This window comes from Dermacentor silvarum, unplaced genomic scaffold (genome assembly GCF_013339745.2).
Source record: "Dermacentor silvarum isolate Dsil-2018 unplaced genomic scaffold, BIME_Dsil_1.4 Seq10446, whole genome shotgun sequence".
In the NCBI taxonomy this organism is placed as follows: Eukaryota; Metazoa; Arthropoda; class Arachnida; order Ixodida; family Ixodidae; genus Dermacentor; species Dermacentor silvarum.
In genome coordinates this window covers 1-15,818 of record NW_023605492.1, presented here as the reverse complement: position 1 = coordinate 15,818, position 15,818 = coordinate 1, and the positions used below count along the sequence as shown (strand labels likewise).

At 44.2% G+C, this 15,818-nt stretch overlaps 1 long non-coding RNA gene across 1 annotated transcript; it reads right to left on the bottom strand.

Moving 5' to 3' along the window:
• Nucleotides 1-256: 256 nt before the first annotated feature.
• LOC125941689 (uncharacterized) lies at nt 257-5,483 on the bottom strand. The gene is made up of 3 exons (XR_007464549.1): nt 4,792-5,483; nt 3,645-3,738; nt 257-2,364 (listed from the first exon to the last, which is right to left on the bottom strand). It is a non-coding gene; the product is annotated as an uncharacterized LOC125941689 (long non-coding RNA).
• Nucleotides 5,484-15,818: the final 10,335 nt, after the last annotated feature.

The following is a 15,818-nucleotide window of genomic DNA, read 5'->3' as shown; positions in this document are numbered from 1 at the left end:
TGCCCGCTAGCATACCTAATTATCACGAAGGAGAGATAGAATTGGGATTTAGGTGTCGTGCACATTAGATGAGTGCCTCTGCCTTCGTTATATCAACTGCGCCCTATATGCACATTTATTAAAAGCACACGTTTTTCTCCTACAACGTTAAGTATGCTTTTTGCGGAATGCCCACTTCATTTGTGTACGCCATCTGAAAGCATGCTGTACATTATTGCAGACACGTACGTTCATGCAGACACAGACAAAGAACATATTTTTCAAAAGAGAATGATTTATTTACAACACAACAAAGTGAAAAGTGTCCAGCATAGTTTCACTGTAGGTTTTCAACACAGAATGGGGACTTATATACCCAGCTCTGACAGTAACAAATAAAAGCCACACTGCTACAGGAAATACAAAAGCAGATAGGCAGTGTTAGTGCCTGCAGCTTTTAAAATGTGAAACAAGCATAACGCATTAACTTGCACGTACTTCCTGCAGTTGCGACCAACAAGAGTTGGGCCTCTCAGTTTACCGTTTTCTTGTTCATTAAAGAAAGTTTTGTTTATAACCAAAACTACATAAAATAGCAGATAACTACAACATGAGGAACAGAACACACATATGTACTAAACTTACTGTAAGGCCACATTTTCTATAGATAAGTTATCTAATGAGGAATTTAGACAGCTAAGTGCTCCCAGCTTTAATGAAAAATAGCTATCCATGACTAGAATGAAAAAAAGAAAGAATGAAAGCGCTGCATGTTAATGTACAAGGTGTGTTCAAAAAGAAACCAAACTTTTGAAATAGCACGCAAACCGGCAAAGAGCACGCTGCGGCTACTGAACGCATGTAGCAGCGGGTTTAGACAACAAACTGCCATTTACCGCGTTTTGCTCTGACCATTGGTTGGTGAGCTACTGCCGCCGAAGTGCGCACGTGTACAAGCTGTTTGTTGGATTAGTGCCAAAGTAACAACGAAAGAGGATGTAGAAGAACGTGTGTGTGTGAAATTTTGCTACAAACTTGGCAAAATTTTCACAGAGACATTTCAATTGCCCAACCAAGCATATGGGGAAAACTGTATGAGTCGCACTCAGTGCTATGAGTAGTTTAAGCATTTTGAACAAGGCAGAATGTCGGTTGGTGACGATCCCAAGCCTGGACGACCTTCCACATTAACAGATGATGACCATGTCGAGAGAGTGCGTGCTGTGATTCGTGGAAATCGTCGTTTAGCTGTTTGAGAACTAGCTGACGAAGTGGGCATCAGCATAGGATCATGGCATCCTATTGTGAATGACAAACTTGAGATGCATCGTGTCAGTGCAAAATTCGTGCCGCGTTTGTTGACTGTCGATCAGAAACACCTGTGTTGAAATAAGCCGGGAACTGCATGCCACTGGCAGAGATAATGAAAACTTCTGTAACATCACAACAGGCAATGAGACGTGGGTTTATGGCTCTGATATTGAAACAAAAGTGCAGTCGTCGCAGTGGGTGGGCGAACAGTCTTCTCGTCCAAGAAAGCACGCAAGAGTCAGCAAAAAAATCAAGGTAATGGTGGTGGTTTCCGACTGGAAAGATATAGTCCATCAGGAATTTGTACCACGTGGTGAGATGGTAAACAAGGCGGTCTACCAAGGAATTCTAGCGCGTTTGTGGGATGCTGTGTCCAGTAGGAAGCCTGAATTGTGGGAAACCCAGACTTAATTGTTGCAACATGACAATGACCTAGTTCACGCGTCTCTCCTTGTCTGCGGCTATCTAGCAAAACATCACACTCTCGTGCCCCATCCACCGTACTTTCCAGACCTAGCCCAAGAAGCCTTTTTCCTGTTTCCCGAACTTAAAATCACGTTGAAAGGACGTCGTTTCCAACCCATAAAAGAAATTTCAAGACAATGCGACACGAGACCTACGCGCCATCCCAGAAAAAGTGTTCCAGGAGGCTTTCAAAAAATGGATGAGATGATAGGAACAATGTATTGCCAGAAGAGGGGACTACTTTGAAGGGGCCATGCATAAAATGTTGTACAATAAGCAATAAAGATGTTAAAGCAAAAGTTTGGTTTCTTTTCGAACACACCTTGTACGTATTTGAATTGAAGAACTCTTTTGGGAGCCAAGCAACATAAAAAATCTTTTGTCTTGCGGAGCACACTCTGTATACATGCCGCAGTGGTTGGGTGAATGCAGAGAGATCCAAGTGAAGTTTTTTATGAATACATTGCTAACAAGAGAAAAAAAACATTTTTAAATATGTGTTTCATTTTGACATAATTGCTCCGTCATCACAAACACATTAGATATCATTTATATATATTCAGAGTTATTTGTCCTGATGACTCCTGGGCCTCCAGGTGACCGTCGTACCTGGAAGGAAAAAGAAATGCCACTCAATGTTAGATGATTCCAAAAACTGCATCACCTTGGCCCTCTTAGGGCTATGTTTGTTCAATAGTTGTTCGAGGCCAATATAGTAGTGATCTTGCAAGAAACAGATCTCAATGTTAACCATAAACTTCTGAGACTGCGAGATAATGATCCGAGGTCTTTTATTTGACTGCCCTCATTTTGGTGTGGCTTAAAAACCACACTTGACTGCACTGAATTGCATCTTGTTGGCGGAGAGAATAATTGTTCAGACTGTGTTGAACACCCTTGCATTGCCCTGCTACTTGACATGTGGGTTGTTGCTGTAGTGCACAGCATTGCATTGATGTGCACACATTCTCTTCCTTTCTATTTTAAATCTAGGCTCTCCTGTTGCCTTTCATTCCCTTTATACCCCTTCCTCAGCACATTCACTCGTATTTATGCCGGTGAACCTGCCTGTCTTCCTATCTTTCTACCTCCTTTCTCCAAGAGCACGTGTCAGCATTATAAAACTAGGTGTCCATGATTTACTACAGAAAGCTGAACATTCCATATCACACACTTCACATGTGAATAACTCATAAGAGATTGTGAACGACATGCGAATGTGTCTGACCTTTGAATTTACAGCATTGTATTTGAAATTTCACTGGCATTATTAGCACTAAAGTCCATCCCTAATTAATCTGAATATAATGAGTGCATACACAGTGTAAACAAAGTAATCAAGCCATGACAATAGACGCAAACACATAATGCTCTGGCAAGCAACTAAAGAGAGAAACATACATTCAGTTGCATTCTTCACGTTATGTACAAACACATTTCACATATACTTGGCCTCTTCGAAATCAACTCAATGTGCTTGGGCTTCTGGTTTATTTCACAGTCATATTTCCTCCCACTTGCAGGTAATTATTAATAGGCCCACATTGTCAGCTGGCTCTCAGGGGCACTCATTTATGTCCCTTACACTTACTGGAATTCAGTTGTACTTGCATTTACACTGGCCTAAACTCAGAGACTTACCACTGTTCTGAAATCAGCAGAAATTAGTGAGACGCTCTCGAATGTGTGTCTATCTCTAGTGATATTACAGCTCGTGTAAGTGCTTCAATGTTCTCCGCGTGCAAGAAATATTGTAAACACTTGTATCTTTCTGAGCCCCGCACCACTTTTGAGCTGGCAAAATATGAGCTTTTTCTTCGTGTGCTTCATCATAAGCATATATTTCCGCACTGCAGTGAACAGCCATTTTTGGCCTGATTTTCGCTTACCGGTGCGGTGGTCCACTCTAAAGTTCCAATGGAGAGCCCGGGGTTCTGCTTTCATGGGTGGCGTTCTTATTATTGTTGACGTCCCACTTTATTCCTGTATAGAAAAAAAATTCAGTTAAGCGAGAATAAAAAGAAAATGCAGAAATTTGATAACTCGAGAAGCATAAGCTCATAAGAAAGGTCTTATTAAGGCCTATTTTGGGGCTAGTGCGTACTTCATAGTCGCAAATCAACACAATATAGCAATCACCACACAAAAGCAAAATGTCCAACTTGTAATGTTCTTTTGCTTCTTTCATAGTTTTTTTAGCTATGCATGCAGCGCTTTTATCTCACAAAATGATGTGTGGCATTATGGAACGACGCAAGTACTCAAAACCAGATTTTTCCGTCTGCTATAAAACTTGAATTTGCTACAATCGACGTGACATGTTGCGTTGTTGAAATTTTGCCAGTTGCATAGAACTTCGGCCCTTCGACAAGTAACGAGTGTACTGCTTATCTCCAAGTAATAATGTGGCAAATCCTGCGGCTAGTGCAAACCGTCACTTCGGAGCTGCTGCGTCGTCGGAGTTATTTGATTACGGTCGCGTCACGCAAGCTTCGTGCTAAATTGGGCTTTGAATTTTAGTGAACTGGACGCATTAAACAGGAAAGCCAGAAATCTACGCAAACCGACACACTACACAGAGGAAAGTGCGTAACACACCAGAAAATTTTTTTCAAAATATAACCGTCGTTTGACGAACTGCAACTACGAAATGCAATGAATTAATCACGCAAAGCCCACGAAAGGAATTTTAAAAAGGCACATTTCATGGTTAGAACGCTACACGCGATTACCAGCGCCGTTATAAAACGCAAGCCCTAACGAAAATTCGCGCATGAAGTTTCAACAAATGGACACCTGACTACGCAAGAAAAAAAAATCGCCTGCAATCATACATTAGGGGGAAAACTAAACGGAGCTACGCCTGCAGTTATAACTACTTCACACACCAAAACTTATAAAAAGCGTGTTCGCATTAGTACTACACGTTCAGATATTTAAATCACTGACATTCGTTATCTGCTGGCTCATAATAATGCAATGGTAGAAATCAAGCATTTAGTAAGCGTAGTGTAGAGGAAACAAAAATCGACCTACCAAATAGGCACAGGTTCGCAGCTCTACAGCACGCACTCCTGGGCCCGCCGATCCAGCGCACATGGCGGCCCGCCGCCGCTGATCGCCCGTGTGGCCGTCGTACTCACACGAGTTGTCGAAGTTGCACTGCTTTTTTGCAATTTCCGGTAACAACGGTGGATTTGAACATCACTGACATCACCGAGAGCGTTCACCGACGCGGCCAGATCACTTCACAACACGAACACAGTCGCATAACGTCGCCGGTACAAAGATATGACGATAATTACCGCCGAAAACAATCGCCTCGCACGCCGCCATACGCCATGTTCTCGCTCCTTCCCGGTCCGGTCGGCGCAGCCTTTCCTCCTCCTCCGCCATCAAAGCAAAGCGGAGGCGTCGACTTGTTTCTCTTCGTTCTCTCCTTTTGCATTTCGCTTTACTTTCTCCCTCAAAGCATAACCCTCACTGCTCCTTACAGCTTTTGCTTTGTAACGCTCTCTCAACGCTTCGGCGCGCTTTTTGCGCGCCAAATTTGCAAGGCTGCATATAAGCGTTGCGTCCGCTCGCGGCCGCATATAGCGGGCCTAGCCTGCCGCCGCAGCCATTGTCACGCATAATATTGCTCGAAAGTCCGTTTATATGCAGTACTTTACGCTGGAACGAAAATATACCGCATATGTGCCGGACATTATACGGTATTTGACTAAGAGTGTAGTAGTGGGTCAAGCACTGAAGTGCCATACGACACGCAGCTATGTTTCATACTCGCATTGAAAGTATCATAACAATAGACAAAGCTCACAAGTTTCATATTTTATAAACATAAGAAAAAAGTAACCTGGCCACGCTTACCGCCTATAGAAGAGGGTGAAATGCATACAAAGAAAAGAACGCTCATGTTCTTAGGTTTAGGTGCATGATAAATAACCCCTCATGGTCAGTTATTCCGGAGTCCCCCATTGTACGGCGTGTCTCAGAATAAAATCGTCGTTTTGGCACGTAAAGTCCCGGAATTTAATTTTATGCACTACGTCTCACAATCGCGAGGCGTGCGACAGATTTCTTTTATATAGAGACTCATTTGTGTCGGTGCACTGAACACAACTTGATTCACTGGGAAATACTAGATGAAACACACAAAGAGTACGGGCCTCTTCATTTACACATCGTAGAGGACACGTGAAAAGCATTCCGAGCGCTACCAGTTCTGAGCACTGTTCAGAACTGGAAGCACCATTTGATGACCTCGTTTAGCCTCTTCGGCCTTTCGCGAACAGGGCAGCTGGTGTTATAAAGATAACCAAGGCTAGCTTTTTTACAAGCCACTGGGGTTATACACTTCGCTTTAGAGATGCTGTAATGTGATGGGAATGGAGGGTGGAGGCGGCCACGGAGCGCGGCGCGGTGGTGGCGTTGCAGGGTCAACTGGTTGACGGGAGAGAGAAAGAGAAAATGAGAGCGAGAGAGAGTGCGCGCGTCGCTTGCTATGCTCTGGAGAGAGCAAGAGAATATGAGAGCGAGAGAGAGTGCGCGAGTCGAGCGCTATGCTCGGGAGAGAGAGAGAGAGAAAATGAGGGCGAGAGAGAGAGATAAACAAATTGTAGCAGCACCAACGAAGCAACACGCCGAGGTGCTGCCGACGCCATCCGCGCTTCTCTGTTTCCGCGCATTACCGCCAAACGCTCGCGGTGTCCGTGACTGCAACAGGCGCCTCTGCTGGCGGCTCGGCCGAGCTCCCATGAGCTGCGTGCTACTGCGCATGCACCGTGACGTCATCTCGGCGTGTCGTCTGCTGCGCACCGCCCGTACACTGTGCATACCTTTCGCCCCACTTCCCCTACGTGTGCTCGGACTGCAAGTGCTTCGCGAGGCGTTCCCCAATGCCACGGGCCACGAGGAAACGTTTACACACTTCGTATAACTTAGCATCACTTCGTATAGCCAGGACCAGCCAGGAATCGATCAGCTCCGCTGTGTATTTATCCTTGCGCCACTAGTGCAAGCTACCTCGAATTCTTTTAAATACCTCCGTTTTGAGGACCATATTGCGAGACAGAGAAAGAGGGAGAGAGATGGAAAATATAGGCTCGAAGAGGGGAGAGGTTCGTGTGAGGTACATTACTCCCGTCACCTTCTCCGTGCGGGGGTTTGAGGGAAAGACGAATGATGAACAAGACAGACGATGAACGCTCAGGGCATAGCAAGATTTACTCAGTGCGTAGAGTGGGGATCCGCACTATTTAAAAGTTAAGTAAAGTCATATACATTTTTTAACAGCGGAGCTTTTTAAGCCGGCCGTTATTCCGTTAGTCGTTCACTGAAATGTGGGCTGATCCTGGCGGTTGTGCAGAAAGGGTCCAAGCGTAGAGGGACATACCCCAGTGAACTAGCAAAGCTGAGCCTGGATAAGTCTAGCTAAGCAAGGTTGGGACTACTTAAGCTTAGGCAGTCATCGATAGCCAATCAATAGCTAATTGATAATAGGTCAATAAGTAATAAATTCAGGAAGGGGCTGGGGATTACTTGGTAGTGCTTAGCCTAGCCCAAAAGCCAGGTCTAGCTAGGCGCCCATCAGCTCTGCTGTCTCTTTAGCATTGCGCCTCCAGTGCAAGCTACGGTAGTTGCTTATTTTTTCAGCAGCACAGAAACGAATATATTGAAGCGAAGCCATCTTCTTCTACCATTCAATGGTTTCGCCTCGGTCTGTCTGTCAGTCGATCGGTCGGGTTCTCGCCGAGTAGATTCGCATTCACTTAAAAAAAAAAAAAAAACACTAAGCGTGTCTGGCGACGGGACTTCAACCTCGGGCCCCTGATGCAATAACCTGATTCTCTAACCATTAGGGCACAACTGGACAGACACTTCTCTCGTGTTAAAACCAACTTGCTTTTTGCGACGACCGCCAGGTGCCGATGCTTAGGATTCGCGTACTATGACACATACCCACAACGGGGAATCGGCGAATAAGCATGTCGCTGTCTTGATACGATGACGATTTCTGTACTATTGCATATACCACCCGCAACTGGGATTGGCCAAGAAGCGCGTGGTACATATCGTGCGAATGCAAACCAGCTCATTGAGATTATTGCTGTGTATTGATGATGAAAATACCTATACTAATGCACATACCCACAACGGGGTACTGGCTGAGAACCGGGTGGTGCATTTAAAATAAATTGGAACAAATGGAAAAAACACAAGGTCAGTGTAATATTTATTACATTGAATTACACGGGTACGCAAGAGCACGTGAGAGCGCCAGTTTCCTTTAAGCCGAATACGCTGACATGAAATGGGAAAATTTATCGCGCTTCGTTAGTCAGCTGACAAGAGCTTCGTTTCACTAAGATTCCAACTAGCGCGTTCTATGTGCATTTATTTTTTATTGTAACTCCTATCGACCGATACCGTATCTAGTGTACTTCTGGGAGAGTTGGTCAATTCACAAGAGGTTGGTTTCACTAAGATTTTAAATTGCGCGTTCTATGTGCATATTATTTTTAATATACCTAGTATCCACCGGTACCATATGTGGTTTACTCCTGGATGAGCCAGAAAAACAGTCTGCATCGTCTCAGGAAGCCCTATATAAACAACGGGCGTACAAAGGGAGCATCAGAAGAAGATTGCGCTATAAATATGTTGCTACAAATGGGGGGCAAAAATACAAAGCAGAAGAAAGGAAGAGATTAGTGCAACGGGGAGCATGCGCACACTTCAGCGTGGCAGACTCGCTGAACAATCCATCAGTCGCTGTTCTTTGAGGACTGGTATCAGCCGCATCTCAGGATCTCATGTTTCGTCACTCTCAGAGTGAAGCCACCAGAACAGGCCAGAGTGGAGCTCCATCACGAAGCTAGCGGGAGGAAAATAGCCTTCTTGTGCAATGTGATCCGTAAAAGCACACAAAGAAAGTTTTTTTTTCTTTTTGTGGGATTATTCAATGCTTCATTTGGATTTCCCCTTTGCAGTGCCAGCCATGTAAAGCTTTGTACACACCCATTGTCGCCACTGGCAAACGTGCCCTGCTAGAAGTACCATTTCACTTTCTGCCAGTAATCCCTACGACCAGTGCTTAAAAGTGACTGGCAGAATGACTTACATGGACGGAAGAATCATAACATTTTATTTTAAATTGTGCGGATGAATCTGTTCTCGTTTTTACATACGTGTATTTATTACAAAAAGGCATCAGCTTATGTACTGTACGAGTGATTTGAAAGAAAGACAACTTGTGGGTGGCATAGAAATGAAACTTTTGCACTAGTCCTAGCACGTTTGCCTTTACTTCTGTAGGCTCGTATTTTTCATGTCTAGTGTATGTAGGGCCACATTAAAGAGCCCTTCGAAGTACATGGAAAACTAAATGTATGGTATTGTCATTTCGCGCACAGTTGCATGTTTGCGGTTTTTCTAAATGAGTGGCACACATAATGTCTGCGCTTTTTTGATTGGTGCAAGCTCGCAACTATTATGACACTAGTGCTTATTCGTTAGTTAACGTCCATATCTCTAGTTCACCATTTTCTAAAATCTAAACTTTGATACCAATATTTCAAGTTGCGGATTCACAGGCAGCACCTTGTTTTTGACACTAGATGCCCCGTGTACCTCTTCACATACTCAAATACACAATTATTTGAAAAAGAATTTTAATAAGGGTCGAAGGCGCCAAACAAAGCAATTTTTATTATTTGAGTAATGCAAATCTGATGGAACTTCTCCAAGAGTGCTTTACTTAGTTATATCACTCATGAAACACTTGTAGCTATGTAGTGTCTTCCATCAAAACCTAATAAATATACTCTCTCTTTATATTACGATGCACATTGAAGCCTAGGATTTCAACTGCGAACAATGCAGTTAAGGAAACAATATGTCTGTGATAGCCTAACAATGGAAAATTTTTTAAAATCCTTGTGACACTTTTTTTAAAATTTTGCGTAGGTGTTCATGCTTGAATGGATTTACGAAAACAAGCTTCCTTGTAGATTTCGGTCCCCTTCAGCAACTTTATCTGTATTTTAATAAATTATCGAAGGTAGAGGACGAAGCAGCAAGATGGCGATATGGGCTGTGTAGTTGGTCGATGTCCGTGTTGAAGTTTATTTAAAGCACTACCATAGTTACATAAGCATAGAACAAGAAAAATAGACAGTACAAGCGCACCATGTTAGAGATAACGAAGATTAAGCAAATATACACCCGAGAAAAGCTGTTTTTGCATGATATACCTGTGGCATGTGGACATTCAGAGGGAACAAAACTGCAGCATTCGGAATGGTATATAATTAGCCTCCCAAAACGCAATTTAAAATTAGAGACATGGTGACCATTCACTCAAGAAATTACTCGTACGAAAATAACCATTTTAGTCTTGGCGAACTGAGGACCATTTTTGAAGTAATCTCAACGCAAAGTGTAAGCGTAGGCGTCGGCTTTGCTATTATTTTTAAATTTTTTTATGGCAATTTAGTTCGCATGTTAGACAGTTAAGAATGGCTGGCTCTGTTTACTGAGTCATATTTTGCAGCAATATTATCTATCACAATAATAAAGTTAAAATAGTTACCACAAGAAATAAAGCAAGATGTCATCTAAAATAAACTTATTTAGTTGCTTTGACGAACTCCTATTCATTCCTAATTGGAATGGCGAGCAGTGCCAACTGCAGCCCATGTGGTGTTGAGGAAACCACCAGACATCTCTTATGTGACTGCCATAGATACGAAGAAGAGAGTATTGCCCTTCGGACTGCTTTGGGGCATTTAGACGACAGGCCTTTTACGGAGGAGAAGATCTTGGGCCCGTGGCCTCGTGCGTCTGCTATGTACAGGGCTACAAAGGCGCTGCTGCGTTTTTTGAAGTGCACAGGCCTGTATGACCACCTGTGACGAAACTCAGCGATGAACGCTTGACTGGGTAAATGTGCAAGGTGTGGACTTCTCTCTTCCTTCTCCTCTTTCAATACCTTCTCCTCTTTCTCAGTGCAGGGTAGCCTACCGGGCTTAGCCTGGTTAACGTCCCTGCCTTTCCCTTATGTCTTTTCTCTCTCTCTCTCTAACAAAAAACAATATGCCACCCTTGCATGGGTCGACATGTCCTCATTTCTTGCGGAATTATTATAGTAAGTCAGGACTATAAACCCCGCTCCTGCTTGCTGGTGCACATGTAGACAAACCTGCAATTAAAATTAGGCTCCAATATGTGACCCTAAAGATGTTGGCTGGGATTTAAAAAAAAACGTCAAATAAAATTTAAAACAAACGAAATGACCACACTTTGTCACTTTTAGCGAAAATAATTGGTCTGTCATAATCTCACGTAGTGCCAACTATCCTTTATTTGTGGCAAATATTGTTTGGTGCTCTTCAAAAGCCAGGCTGCCATAACGTAAATTACCGCTTATCGAGTACAGTCTTTATTGAGCACTCGGCAAGCATAACATTTCCAAGGGATAGAATTGAAGCTAGATGCCTATTTAGTAGCAACGTACGTTGTACGAGTTATATGCAATGAACAATATGAGATCTTGAAGGATAATACCTGATTTAAGGGAGTTGAGATGTTCATATGAACTTCTTTCACATACAATAAAGCACCCTTGATTTCATAATACAAAGTTTCTTCTTAAGGGGGTAGTTGTTTGCCGCGAATGCATTAAAAACCTTGCGATATACTAATTACCAACCAATGAAACGGGATCGCCTAAACAGCCTGCAAACGCGTGGACGGGAGATTGCATGGCTGGTCAATAACTCAAACGGGGCTCTCAAGAAACCCTCTCCACAATTTCTGCACGTCTGGTTCTTTTTTTTTTTCTTTATTGCGATACGTTCTACTGTAGAGCTACATATTTCTGATCGCATCAACATAAATAATGGTGGACGACTTCCTGTTTATGTGCGCCGTCCGTTCATTGAATATGAAAGCGACGATTGCCGGGTTTGTTTACAAACATCAGCGAGGCCCATTCAATGCATGATCGGCGAGGCAATTACGAAAGACGAATTGGCGTAACCGATTGCTGGCTGAATGTAACGAGTTCCGCATTTTTTCGGGCAGGCCTTGAACATTGCTTTTGCTATAAGAGATTTTGAGAAATTGTGAGGAATACGCAAGGTTATGGCAAAGTGCGCGAGTGTAACTGCAGGGTTCCTGCAATCATAATCTGTAAGACACTTTGGATAATACTCAAAGCTGACCTTCTATAGTGTAGCATTCAAACTATGTGTGATATTTAAGCAGGTCGTGTGCGGTGGAATTAACTCCGCCGACACTTTTCCGGTGTTCAGCACGTACCGCATGCAGCAAAGAAATTAGCAAAGCCAATTGTATACAAGCCCTAATTGGCAGACTTCGTTAGCTGCAACTTTGGCTTTCCCGCAACGTCTTGAAGTCAATTGGTAGGTGTGCGTGTTTGGTGTATCTCGTAATCTTAGTGTTTTTCATGTGTTCCTACGATACATTCGACTCGCGAAATTGCCTTCGCATTCTTTCCCGCGCAACGTTTCAAACGTCAAAAATATACACATGTAACTGTACTTTACGTGTGGCATCGAAAACAATGCTAGTGCTTAATTGCTGCGGATATAAAACTGTAAGAAACTGTTTTGGGTTTCAGACGATTTCAAAATATGGGCACGCATGGCAGCAAGCTCGCAGGTATATTTCTCACAGATAATTTCATTATTGAAAATTTTACTAGAAGCTCATTTAGTGGCGGCAAATTTTTTTTTAAATTCTCATGTTTAAAACAGCGCCAAAAACACGGACAAGAGAGAACACAGGACGAGCGCTGACTGCCAACAACACCTTTATTGAAGCCTGCGCAAATATACAGGGTGTCCCAGCTATCACGCAGCACGATTCAAAAAAAAAAAAAAAAAAAGTGGAACGACATTACACGAAGCCAACCTAGTGCGTATTGTTTCCAGCACAGTGGAGTAGCCGCCAGTAATTTTTTTTTTGTTGCTGAGGTTTACCTAATTCTTGTAATTATTTATCTAACTCGAGAAGTACTGTCCTAATTATCAAAGTGTCAATGAGAAAGTTGTAGATAAACATGATAACTCCCTATACAGCTTTCTGTTGCTCAATACGTGCTACATAAATGTGTTTTTCCGAGCGTAAAAGAAGCCTGCGAATACAAGCAAAATTGCCGCACGACTGGCCGCTCGAGGCACTTTGCGTGTATTCGCGGGTTTCTTTCATGCTCGGAAAAAACTTTTATGTAGCAGAAAGCTGTATCGGGAGTTTTTCATGTTCTCATTGACACTGATAATTAGGACAGTACTTCTCGAGTTAGATAATTAAAACAATTAATTATAAATCTAAGTAACGAAAAAAACACTGGCGGCTACTACACTGTAATGGAAACAATACGCACTAGGTTTGCTTCGCGTAACGCCGTTCCTCTTTTTTTTTAAAATCGTGCTGCGTGATAGCTAGGACACCGTGTATAAAATTCGCAACGGGCAGAAAGAGAAAAAAAGGGGGAAAGGGGAGGCGAGTCATCGTCAGTCAACTCCTGCGGCGCATGCGTCAAAAACACTAAAAAAATACAAATTTAACAATACACATGGTGGACACAGGCCAAACAGATTAACTCCTGAGGAATGTAAGTTCCTTATTGCAAAGAGCTATAGATGGGGCACTTACACAGGTGGTTCCTATTCAAAAAATTTCCCTGGCCATCTGATTGCTGTACCTTCTTAACAAACGTGAGTTATCTAGGAGTGGTGAACATCCACACTTTGCACAATGAACAGCCAGATTACTGCCAGTCTTAATCTTGACACACTATACGCATGCTCACGCAAATGATCATTAATACAACGTCCCGTGTGCCCTATGTAAGTGCAGCCACAGGAGGTGGGAATTCAATACACTACATTGGTATTGGAATCTACAGGCTTGGCGACATGTCGCTTATTGCACAGTCCAGGTGTTCTCCGGCTCTCGTTGACTTTTTGCACAGCCTTCCCAACTTGTTAGGAGCGGTAAACACCACCTTTACACCAGCCCGGCCTGCGGCTTTCTTGATGCGATGGGACACACCATGTATTTACGGGATTGCAATAGTCTTGGTTAAGTCCTCAACCACTGCGCGCTGTTTATGGAGGAACGAACCTCTTGCAATAAAGCTTTCGTAAATGATGACAGCAGTTGTGCAGGGTAGCCACTTGCCTTAAGCTGCTGGATTTGATTGGAGAAGCTGCTGGACATCAAGTGAGGGCAAGAGTGAACGACAGCATTTCTAAGGGCCCCTAGGGCGATGGAGTGCTTCACCACTTTTAAATGGTTGGATGTGTAGGGGAGGAGGTGCTTTTTTGAATGCGGGGCATACATCCAACAAGTATGTCCCTCCTGGAGGCGTAGTGCAAGGTCGAGGAAGCGGATTTTGCCGTTTTCAGGCAATTCCCTTGTGAACGTCAAACCTCGATAGACGGTCCTGCATTTTTCAAAAACTTGGCCGCCATAGCATTAGCGGTGGCCTCCACGAAAGCGAGAGTTATCATAAGCGACTCAACAATTGCAGTTCACAATTTGGCGAAAGGACGCATCTCGCCAGAGGCACTCAAAATTCTAAATAGTAACAGAGACCGTCATCGCGGGATGATCCAAATTATTTCGGCACCCGCGCACTTCCTCTCTCCCCGGCAACGAGGCGGCTCACAACGTAGCTCGAGGACTTACTCGCCGAGCAAGTGAGCCCGCCCAGCCGGGAACGAGAGGAGTCCGCATGGTCAGCTACAAAGAAATAACCGATTACTATCGGCTGGGAAGGGCGCGGTGCCCACCAGCTCATCCCGCGCTAACCAGGAAACAGGCGGTGGCCTGGCGCCTCCTGCAAACAAACATGTATCCCAACCCGGTGGCCTGCAGCAGATTCTATCCAGGGGAATACAACGATCAATGCAAATTATGTAACGATAGGGCGGATCTGCCACATATTCTATGGGCATGCTCGAAGGCGGCTCCTTTCGAGGGCCGCAAAAATTCAAAACCGGCAGCAGTGGGAGACCGTGCTGCTCAGCTCAGACCAGCAAGACCAGGTCTGGGCCGTCCAGCTAGCCGAGGCAGCCGCTGAGACCCAGGGCATCTCGGCCGTCTGCTAGGCGGAGGGAGGCTGCATCCGCCCTCGTGAATTGCTGGCACCATTAAAGTTGAATCTTTCTCTCTTGGTCGAACAGGGCTGTGGCTTCATGAGGGAGGCAGAGAGGATCACCAGAAAATCATAAATATGGCGAAACACTTTCACGGGCTCTGTTTGTACTGAGTTGCTCCTGCAGGAGACTATCATAGTGCGCCAACAATAAATCGCTCACTATGGGTGCAATGCGAGAGCCTGTTCATATCCCGTTCTTTTGCACATAGAACTCTTCATTATGCATGACAACGGTAGATCTTAGGTAAACCTGCAGCAGGCCGAGGAAATTGGCGACGTTGGTGCCAACTGCGTTCAGGAACCGGACTTCGCCTATCATTTCTATGCCTTCTTGCACAACGGCGAAGAGGTCATCTTGTGGTAGGGAATAATATAAGTCCTTGATGTCTACCGAGAATGCCTGTGCTCTTTTGATGCTTGACTGCTTCAAGAACTGGTCTACCTCTGTCGAGTTGCTACTAAAAACGTGTCATTTATCGGAAGTTGCCTGAGACCTTCCAGAAGGTAGGACCCGAGGCACTTCTGCCAAGTGCCCACCTCTGAAACATTGACTCTGAAGGGGTTGCCAAGTTTGTGAGTTTTAGCAGTAAAAAAGGCGGAAAGGCACATTTCCTTGGAGCGCTTCATCGCACTAGACCAACTTTTCTAGACCGGCTTCTTCACTCCTGCCTACGGCGAACCTTCTTGGTCTTGGAAGGGTTGAACCCATCGGCAACTTTGATATTTTCTTTGAGAGCGGACTCCGCGGAAAGGTGAAATTGCCGAGAGTGGCATACAACAAAGCCACCTTCTTTGTCTGACACTAGAACTTTAAGTCACTATTCCGCAGCGATTCAACGACGGTTGATACCTTAGGTCGATAGGGACCTGA